Source organism: Dipodomys merriami, unplaced genomic scaffold (genome assembly GCF_024711535.1).
Source record: "Dipodomys merriami isolate MVZ:Mamm:240054 unplaced genomic scaffold, mDipMer1.0.p SCAF_15, whole genome shotgun sequence".
NCBI classification, from domain to species: Eukaryota; Metazoa; Chordata; class Mammalia; order Rodentia; family Heteromyidae; genus Dipodomys; species Dipodomys merriami.
The window spans coordinates 34,150,053-34,160,938 of record NW_027202826.1 but is presented as its reverse complement, the minus strand read 5'-3'; the positions used below and the strand labels follow the sequence as shown (position 1 = coordinate 34,160,938).

The following is a 10,886-nucleotide window of genomic DNA, read 5'->3' as shown; positions in this document are numbered from 1 at the left end:
CTGAATCATAGGGCCTGAAAATCAGGACAGAGATCCACTCGCTACTCACTAGACTTCAAATGTACTTTGTTTGGTGACAATGGGGAAACCATTCCTATCTTAGAGGCTTCCTTCCTGTGATGCAGAATTCCCAGAATGCATGGTGAGTGCTGGTTCTGGCAGCCTCAGCCTAGAGACCCAGCAAGTGATTACATAGTGTGCAGAGCCCAAAGAGATGTGGATGGAGCATGTGCCCAAGCTGTGTGGACCCACAAGCTCTTTCAGGAAGAAATAAGACACAAGAAGGCAGTAAGGTTCAAGGAAGAATGACAGAAAATTTAGTTTTAACTCAATTGCAGAGATGTAGTTTTCTTTTTCTCCTTCTTTCCTTCCTTCCTTCCTTCCTTCCTTCCTTCCTTCCTTCCTTCCTTCCTTCCTTCCTTCCTTCCTTCTCTCCCTTTCTCTCTCTCTCTCTCTCTCTCTCTCTCTCTCTCTCTCTCTCTCTCTCTCTCTCTCTCTCTCTCTCTCTCTCTCTCTCTCGCTCACTTGCTCGCTCTCTGTGCCAGTACTTGGGCTTGAACTCAGGGCCACATGCTCTCATGGGTCTTTTTCACTCAAGGCTGTTGCTCTACTATTTGAGCCCCAACCTCCACTAACTGCTTTTTGGTGCTTCATGGGAAATAAGAGTCTCTAGAAATCAGTATTCTCAGATCTCAGCCTCCTGAGTAGCTAGGATTCCAGGCTTGAACCACTGGCACCTATCTAATCTTAATATACAGATAGTTTTCTCCAGAGTCCTTTCCTGTTGGGAGAAAAAAAGTGAGAGAAAGAAGGAGACAGTAAAAAAGGAAAGAAGTAAAACTTGACTTGGTGATTTGGCCAATCCTGGATTCTTTCTGAAGGACAGAGAACAAGCCTGAGTCTTTAGGGACTTGAGTTTGGTGTGAGTACCAATAATCTTTTTATACAAACCAATGCAAAACCAATGATCCACTGAGAGAAAACACAAATAGTGAATAGGCTTAGTGCTAGGAAAACAGAACAAAAGATAAAGCATGAAACCTACAACTATCAGGCTATGACTAATAGTAGACCAAAGCAAGCCACACCAGTCATAGCCTAGTGGTGACAAGAAAGTTACCACAGTGGACTCATATGTGCCATGACAATCAGGAGCCACTGCCACAGACTGAGGTTTGATTACAAGTCCTACTGCATTAGTCCTGGGCTCACTCCTAGTCCACACTGTACAAATCCCAGCTGTGGTTAGAGGAATGGAGTTCCCTAACCATCAATTGTAAATACCTTATTAGTAATATCACTAGAGTCACTTAAGATGAGATCAGGAGAAGAAGATAGTAATGAGCTAGGCCCCAGTGGCTCATACCAGCCACTCAAGAAGCTGAGATCTGAGGATCCATGCTCAAACCAGCCAGGCAGGCAAGGCCAAGAGACTCTCACTTCCAAATGACATCAAGAAGCTGGAAACAGAGGTATTGCTCACAAGGTAGAAGCCTGGCCTTAAGTGAAAAAGCTATGCAAAAGCATGATGCCCTGAGTTCAAGCCCCAGTATCAGCAAGCACATACACACACACTCACACACACACACACACACAAATGAGTAAAAAAAGAAAAATGAATGAAAGATTATGATGTCGTTGCAAACTTTGAAAATGATGAAAAGAAGAAGGTAGAAGAAGGTGACATAAAGTTCTGATAAAGCAGTGATTCATAGGAGTTGATTCTGAGTCAGAAATTAGAAAAGCCATAAGCTAGAAATACTGACTAGGAAGAACATAAATTTAAACTTTACTCTGAGTTCTTTTGCCAGTAACTTGAGCAGCTGAGAAACAAGGATCACAACGTGGAACTTGAGAATATTCATCCAATCAGACTGCTCTGATTTCTTTCTCTTCATTTGTAAACACTTTTATGGTTAGTTGAAGAACTTCCTAATACTTGAAAGAAGTTTCTAAGATAGTTGCCCATCCCTTCCCCATAAAAAGCTCAATTCCCATGGTTACTTCTGTTTTAGAAATTACACGATCTTTAGTAAATGACACATTCTGTTCAGTATTAAAAATATTTGAGTAATACTTAGGGATTATCATGCTGACTGCTGTTAAATAGAAAGTCATTTCTGCCTCATAAACTCAAGAGGAATCACAATCAAGCTCTTGAGCCACAAGATTATTTGTTTCTGTTAGATTATTATTATCAAGTCTTCTCCAATGCTCTATCTCATATTAAAATTGTACCTACCAGGGATGGAGGGAAGGAGGGACAAGATGGGAAGGGATGGGAAGGGGAAACAAAGGAGGAGGCAACAATGCTTGATAAGAAATGTACTCATTACCTTGCCCATGTAATTGTAACACCTCTGTATGGTATTTTCACAATAAAAAAATAAAAAATAAAATGGAACCTACCCAATAATAAGGAAAAGATTCAGAAAGGACCTTAAACCTGTATCTGCTGTGGAACAAGAAACAGATTGATTTCTAAAAATACATTACTAGAGCTTGATTTAAGAGAAAAATGAGGCGACTGACATATGAATAAACACACACACATCTTAAACATAAAATGGCTAAACAAGAGTTCGCAGGCCCCACTTCTCCCATACTCGAAACACCTGGTAAATTGGCTTCAAAAATGGACATTAATATGGGAAATGTCCATGGAATTTGGCCTCCAGAAAGCTTGAGAAAATGCACTTGGGAAAGCTTTATGAAACTCACATTAATAAGACATGTTCAATAAAGTACTTGGTGTAATTACCCAGTGTCCACTTGGACATCACTGTCTTCCCGAAGGCCTCGATTCCTTGAACCAAATGTTCTTAATAACTTTTCAATATACTAAGCACAAACATATGTACATCATTAGAACTAAATGATACTTGTGTCAGAACACATTGCAAAACACTGAAACAAAACCCACAAAATAGATTCCCCAAACCTGAACACATTTAATAAAAGAATGTGTGCTTTTACACTCCCGTTCCCATTCTTTCTTTCTCTCTCTCTCATATATATATATATATATATATATATATATATATATATATATATATATATATATATATATATATATATCCCTCTCCTCTTCCCCTTGGGGAATAGAAACTCTCAGGCAGGAGGAGCAAGAGCCTTCTATCTTACGCCTTTCTGAGCCAAAATCCCCCTCAGGACCAAAAGCCATGAATCCTTCCAGCCAGAACACTGTCCGAACTTTTGTTTGGAGACACAAAGTGGCTTAGAAATGACCCAAGATTTAATGACTGCTTACACAGATGCTAAAACTTGTTAATAGTGAAGGCAGATTGAAGCACTTGGGAACACACACACACACACACACACACACACACACACACACACACACACACACACACACACACACACACGGAGCAAGGAAACAAAAAGGCACGGAGTTTTTCAGTCTATACTATGAAATATTATGCCTTCTGCCCAACTGTGTGCTTACTGCCCAAGAACCTTAACTACTCTGTGTGTGTGTGTGTGTGTGTGTGTGTGTGTGTGTGTGTGTGTGTGTGTGTGTGTGTGTGTGTGTGTATTTGTACTGAGGCTTGAACTCTGGGCCTCAAGCTCTTTCTTAAGCTTTTTTCACTCAAGGCTGGTACTCTACTATTTGAGCCATAGCTCTACTTCTTTTTTTTTTCTTTTGGTGGTTAATTGGATTTTTCTCAGCCTCCTGAGTAACTAAGATTATAGGCATGAGGGACCAATATCTGGCTAGCACCATAATTTCAATATCAGCAATACATTTTGTTTCATAATTGCATATGAAAATTGAATTCCAGCTCAGCACATTATAGTCTAATCATTCAGTTGAATGTTGTGGAGAAGGATCAAAATAATTCTGTCTGGAAGCCATTATCAGAAAATATTTTTGAAGGGAAAAATACAAAGTCCAAAAAGTTGGATGGAGATATTTAAACCTGCCTGGGCTTCAGGCAAGGCTTTTCATATTTTATTTTATATTTTTCCTTTTGGTTTTGAAAAAATATCTTTAGGTAGCTTAAAGAGTAACGTAAAGAGCTTCAATACAACAACTTTATGAGTACAGTGCATCTTGAATGAAGCAAGGCTTTGGTCAGGATGATTGAATGAAACTGCTCTTCTTCTTCTTCTCCTTCTTCTCCTTCTTCTCCTTCTTCTCCTTCTTCTCCTTCTCCTTCTTCTTCTCCTTCTCCTTCTCCTTCTCCTTCTCCTTCTCCTTCTCCTTCTCCTTCTCCTTCTCCTTCTCCTTCTCCTTCTCCTTCTCCTTCTCCTTCTCCTTCTTCTTCTTCTTCTTCTTCGCTTTGCTTTGCTTTTGTCAGTCTTGGGGCTTGAATTCAGCTTCAATGCTGGTCCTGAGCTTTTATGCTCAAGGCTAGTGCTCTACCACTTTGAACCACAGCTCTACTTCTGGTTTTATGGTGGTTTATTGGAGATAAGAGTCTCATGGAATTTCCTGCCTGGGCTGGGGTTGAACCATCATCCTTAGATCTTAGCCTGCTGAGTAGCTAGAATGACAGGCATGAGCTACAGGTGCCCAACCAAATTGCTTCTTTTGTGGTACAAATCATGTGTTTCACATGACACTTCCATACATGCACAGGATGTGTTGGACCTCGTTCCCACTCATCACCACCCCCTACCATTCTCCTTCCCGTTATGGTCAGCGGCTGCCTGTGGTGGAGCTGGACTGAGCACGTGAGGGTGGGAGGGAGAGGTGAAGGCCCTCTAGGCCCACAGATAACAAGAACAATGGCAGAGGGTGAGTCCCTGATTTCCCCGGGCTGCAAGGGCAGTTGGTGGGTGGCTGGAAGGAAGGTGGGGTGCAAGGTAGAGGTTGAAGCCTGGGCTCCAGGGGCAAGGCAGATCCTGGCTGTCAGGCAGGCCTGGGTGATGCTTCTAGGAGCAAGGAGGAGGAGGATGGCCGCACGATGTCACTGGGGCTGGCAGGGAGCCCAGAGAAGGTGGCGGGAACTGCAAGCTACTGGAGATGAAGGAGCTACATCTTGAGCATATGATGGTATGGAATAGTGGATTCCAGGTCAAAAAAATAAAAAGTAGGGCTTGGAGGCATGGCTCAGTGGGTAGAGTACTAGCCAATGAGCGAAAGTGGCCGCTACTGAGTTCCAGTCCTAGTCTTGGATATAAAAAATGAAATGAAATAAAAAGTATCTAGAGAGAAAATGGAGTCCCTAGGTGCAGGCGTGGGGGAGGGAGGAAGAAGGAAGGGAAGGAGGAGATCATCTTTAACCAGGAGAACTTGAGGAAGGGTAACTCCACTTACAGGAGAGTGAGGGCTGGGCCCACCCCGGAGAGCAGAGCCCCTTGAGAACATGACTCCAGAATCCCACCCAGAAGGAATCTGTTTCTGGAAGGGCAAAGGCTGGGTTGCCCACTGACAGCAAAAAACAGCCTCTATGGGCTGAAGTATCCAGCCAGGTTACTGCTTCATCTCAGTGTTTAAAGTAGGAGACCAGGCATTGTGGTTCATACCTGTAATCTTAGTTACTTAAGAGGCTGAATACTGAGGATCAAGGTTTGAAACCAATTCAGCGGACAAACCTAAGAGACTCTTATTGCCAACTAATCAGCAAAATGCAGAAAGTGAGGGTATGGCTCAAGTGGTAGACAACCAGCCTTGAGCACAAAAACTAAGCAAGAGCACAAGGCCTAATGCTGGCACACACACACAGTCAGAGGGATGCACACATGCACACACAACAACAAAACAACAATAAACTTACCTGGTGTTCATCATGGACTGGCTTCTCTGTGCTCTTCCATTTCACACTCACAAACCCCACATTGCAGGCACCATTATTACTGAGGACTCAGAGACCCAAACCTACACAAAGGAAGTGAGCTAGAACCTCACCCCCAGAATTCCCACTCTCCGATTGTGCGCCTTACTCCTGCACCATACTCTCTCCTCAACATAGAATGTGGAGATTGCCTTGTGCTCCAACCTTATTTTAAATAGAATTCAAGATTCTGTTTTTTGTTTGTTTGTTTTTTTGTTAGTCGCGGGGCTTGAACTCTGGGCCTGGACACTGCCCCTCAAGTCTTCAGCTCAAGGCTAGCGCTCTACCACTTGAGGTACAGCACCACTTCTGCATCTCTGGTGGTTTATTGGAGGTAAGAGTTTCACGGACTTTCCTGCCCAGGCTGGCTTTGAACCGCGGTCCTCAGCCTCCTGAGTAGCTAGGATTACAGGTGTGAGCCACCAGCGCCCGGCTTCTCCCCTGGATTCCTTGGTAGTCTCTTAGTGGGAGATCCTTGTCACTGGCCCCTCCCCTCCCCAGTTTTTGCCCACAGATATCCACAGATATCCACAGGTCCCCAACATGCGTAAGTGTATCTCCATCCACGTTGGCCAGGCTGGAGTCCAGATTGGCAATGCCTGCTGGGAGCTCTACTGGCTGGAACACAGCATCCAGCCTGATGGGCAGATGCCAAGCAACAAGACCACTGGGGGAGGAGATGACTCCTTCAACACCTTCTTCAGTGAGATAGGCGCTGGCAAGCACGTGCTCAGGGCAGTGTTTGTAGACATGGAGCCCATTGATGAAATTCGAACCGGCACCTACTGTCAACTTTTCCACCCTGAGCAGTTCATCACAGGCAAGGAAGATGCTGCCAATAACTATGCCTGTGGTCACTACACCATTAGCAAGGAGATCATTGACCTTGTCTTGGACTGAATTGGGAAGCTGGCTGACCAGTGCACAGGTCTTCAGGGCTTCCTGGTCTTCCACAGCTTTGGTGGGGGAACTGGCTCTGGCTTCACCTCCCTGCTGATGGAGCGTCTCTCTGTGGACTATGGCAAGAAGTCCAAGCTGAAGTTCTCCATTTACCCCCCCCCCAGGTGTCCACAGCTGTGGTTGAGCCCTACAACTCTATCCTCACCACCCACACCACCCTGGAGCATTCTGATTGTGCCTTCATGGTGGACAATGAGGCCATCTATGATATCTGTCATAGAAACCTCGATACTGAACACCCAACCTATACTATCCTGAACCGCCTTATTAGCCAGATTGTGTCTTCCATCACAGCTTCCCTGAGGTTTGATGGGGCCCTGAATGTTGACCTGACAGAATTCCAGACCAACCTGGTGCCCTATCCCCGCATCCACTTCCCCCTGGCCACATATGCCCCTGTCATCTCTGCTGAGAAAGCCTACCGTGAACAGCTTTCTGTAGCAGAGATCACCAATGCTTGCTTTGAGCCAGCCAACCAGATGGTGAAATGTGACCCTCGCCATGGTAAATACATGGCCTGCTGCCTGTTGTACCTTGGTTATGTAATTCCCAAGGATGTCAATCGCCACCATCAAGACCAAGCATACCATCCAGCTTGTGGATTGGTGTCTCACTGGTTTCAAGGTTGGCATTCCTGGTGTAGACCTGACCAAGGTACAGCAAGCTGTGTGCATGCTGAGCAACACGATGGCCGTTGCTGAGGTCTGAGCTCGCCTGAACCACGTTTGACCTGATGTATGCCAAGCGTGCCTTTGTCCACTGGTATATGGGTGAGGGGATGGAGGAAGGAGATTTTCGGAGGCCCGTGAGGACATGGCTATCCTAGAGAAGGATGAGGAGGAGGTTGGAGCAGATAGCACTGACAGTGAAGATGAGGGTGAAGAGTACTAGCTACTGCTGCTTTACACTCCAAGTCTTCTGATTGTTTTATTTCTGTCATTGTTTTATTTCTGTGTGTGACTCCTTTAATTCTGACTTGTCAATAAAATGTTTCCATAGTAAAAAAATGAAAAATAAATAGAATTCAAATGTCGTTGTAAAATGTATGTAGAAATATTGGCTTATTTTATCTTTCTTTAGCTTGTGGGACTCGACATGCTTCAGGCACCGCAGCTCCACCCACATCCCTGTGTGGAGCGGAGTTTCTCAGTCACCAGAGATGGGTAAGTCCCACCCCCCCCCCCAAGCTACTTTCTGTGTTTTCCTGGGCAATAGGTGCTTCTCACTGGCCATGGGTATTTTCATTAATTTCCTTAAATACTGTTGTTTAGATAAATATTTTCTTTATTCTTCCAATAGGCTTAAGACCTAGAATTACCAAGGACGGGATCATTCTGGCATTGAAAAAAACTGTCTGCTTCAGTTGGGCATGGAAGTGGAGCCTCCCAGGAACTTGACCCCTGACTTACTAAAGCCTTCTAGACTGGCCCTTTACAGACCATCCCTAGACTAGCCTTTCCCATCAATGCCCCTAAGGAAGTAGCAAGAGTGTCGGAGCCCCCTTTCCCTAGCAGCAGGTAGATTTACTTCTTCTGAGGGGAGAAGAGGATATAAAATGAGTAGACAAATCCAGCAGAGATTTGTGGGCCACTGAACGCAGATGGCAGGATGAGCTGATAAACCAAAACCTGCCATACAAAGAAAGGGTGGCAGGGAGCTTCAAAAGAGAGGAAGTGGGGAGAAAAAGAATTTCCTCATTCCTCTTGAGGAAAAGTCAGGAAATCTTCAGTGTCACATCACAATTGTATAGGAAACAGAAAGGAAACCACTCAGGAAAGACAACTTCAGTGACTTCAATTCTCCCTATGAACTCAAGGCCAAGTGGTGACCAAGATGGGTGGAGATGGCCAATGTACTATCCTCATGTGGTATGTCTACGTCATGTGCTTTCATTCTCTGCCATATTTCTTTTCTAATGAACTATTCTATCTTCTTTAAAAAAAAAAAGAAAAAATCTATATATTTCCAATCAAATACATAGCCAGATACTTAAAAAAATTCTAGAGTGAAATATAGACTATCTTAACGGTGTAGTCATCATATGCCTATGCATCATGTAATGATGGATTTATATTTTAGCAAGAGACCCATGACAGAGGGAAAGGAAACATACTTGGGTTTGAAAAACCATCAAGGAAATTACAGTTCTTTGAGAAACCAACAAGCAGTTCTAGCTACCAGGAGCCTGGAGATGTACAAAGGTGTTAAGTAATTCAAGGAGAAAAGAAGGGAGTTCTGTCTCCATAGGAATCTTGGAATGAGAAAAAGAGGAACTTTCTTGAATATTTCTCTCTACACATTTTTATTATTTCCTTTCCTTCTGCTTGCTTGCTTGCTTTCTTTCTTCCTTTTCTTTCTTTCTTTCTTTTTTGTTCCATTGTGGGCCTTGAACTCAGGGCCTGGGCACTGTTCCTGAACTCTTTTGATCAGGGATTAGCACTCTACCATTTGAGCCATAGAGCCATTTCTGGTTTCCTGGTGGTTAATTAGAGATAAGATTCTCTTGGACTTTCCTGCCCAGGATGGCTTTGAACCTCAATCCTCAGATCTCAGCCTCCTGAGTAGATAGGATTACAGGCATGAACCACTGGTGCCCAGTTTTGTTTTTGTTTTCAATACCAAGTTGTGTATCATATCTTACATATATTTAGAGATTGTTAATATAGCAATTGCTAATATTTCTTGAGTAGTAAATCATGTGACAAGAAGTTCCTGGTACGGGACTGCTCAGGGCCTAACACTCCCACTTGGCCTTTTTCCTCAAGGCTGGCACTCTACTACTTGAGCTTTTAGTTATTTGCTTGTAAATTGGAGATGAGAGTCTCACAGACTTTTCATGACTGGCTGACTTTGAACCATGATCCTCAGAGCTCAGCCTTCTGAGTAGCTAGGATTACACTCATACCCAGATGTAAGTGCTATTTTTAAATTTCTTAAAACATGGGGGGAAAGGAAATATATGATATCTATGATAGCACTAGTCCTGCTTTATAGATAGTGAAATAGACAATTTATGTAAAGTCATAGCTGGTAAGAAATGGAATGCTTATAAAATATATAACTGACCCTTATACTGTTATTCATTTGAATTCATGAAGCTACTTCTTCCAAAATTATAATGAAGTCCAACTGTGGCTAGCATCGTATTTGAATAAAGATCAGGGCATACTAAAAGTATGACATGAACACTTACTACTGGAAAAGTAATATTACAATGAAGACATTTTATGAGAAAGTTTTCTGCTACAAATACAATGATTGTATTTTCCCTTCGATATAAAAATAAGAACACATGGCTTGAATTTAGACAGAACACAGAAACAGAATCTGTTCTCTCTCCCTCTTTGAGATATACATTTATCATAACCTAAAGTGACAAAAGTTTGAGGGTGTTTCATTTTGTTTGAATTTTAGTGAAATAAAATCTTATTTGGTCCCTTTTTTTCCTGTAAATTGTTTAATGATACTGGAGTTAAAGTTATTTCTTTTTCTTTTCTTTGTTTTTAGTTGGGCCCTATCCCTGAGAACTTTTTGCTCAAGGCTAGTGCTCTACCACTTGAGCCACAGCTCCACTTCTGGCTTTCTGATAATTAATTGGAGATAAGGGTCTTTTGTGGTTTCCTGCCTAGGCTGGTTTTGAACCATGATCCTCAGATCTCAGCCTCTTGAGTAGCTAAGATTACAGGCATAAGCCCCAGTGCCCATCTGAAGTCATTTATTTATATGCCGATCCTAGGGCTTGAACTCAGGGCCCGAGTGCTGACCCTTAACTTTTTCTGCTCAAAGCTGGCACTCTACCACTTGAACCACATATCAACTTCGGGCTTTTTATTAGTTAATTGGAGAGAAGAAGTTCTCATACTTGTCTTCTCCAGGCTGGCTTCAAACTCAGGCTCCTGAGTAGCTAAGATTATAAGCCTGAGCTACCAGCATCCAGTTTAGGTAACCTTCATGTGCTCAGATGACTTCCACTAGCCTACAGTTGCACAAAATCATCTCACACATGCTTATGAAGTGTTGCATGTCTCCTGTGACTTTATTGAAAGATCATACCCTAAGGCAGCACAGCATACTGGGCTCCCATACTTGTTTTGTTTCCTGGTCAAACTAGGTTGCTTCCCTAAC

General features: G+C 43.1%; 1 pseudogene; it reads left to right on the top strand.

Moving 5' to 3' along the window:
* Nucleotides 1-6,344: 6,344 nt before the first annotated feature.
* On the top strand, nucleotides 6,345-7,652 carry LOC138826811 (tubulin alpha-1C chain pseudogene; annotated as a pseudogene).
* The last annotated feature ends 3,234 nt before the right edge of the window (nucleotides 7,653-10,886 follow it).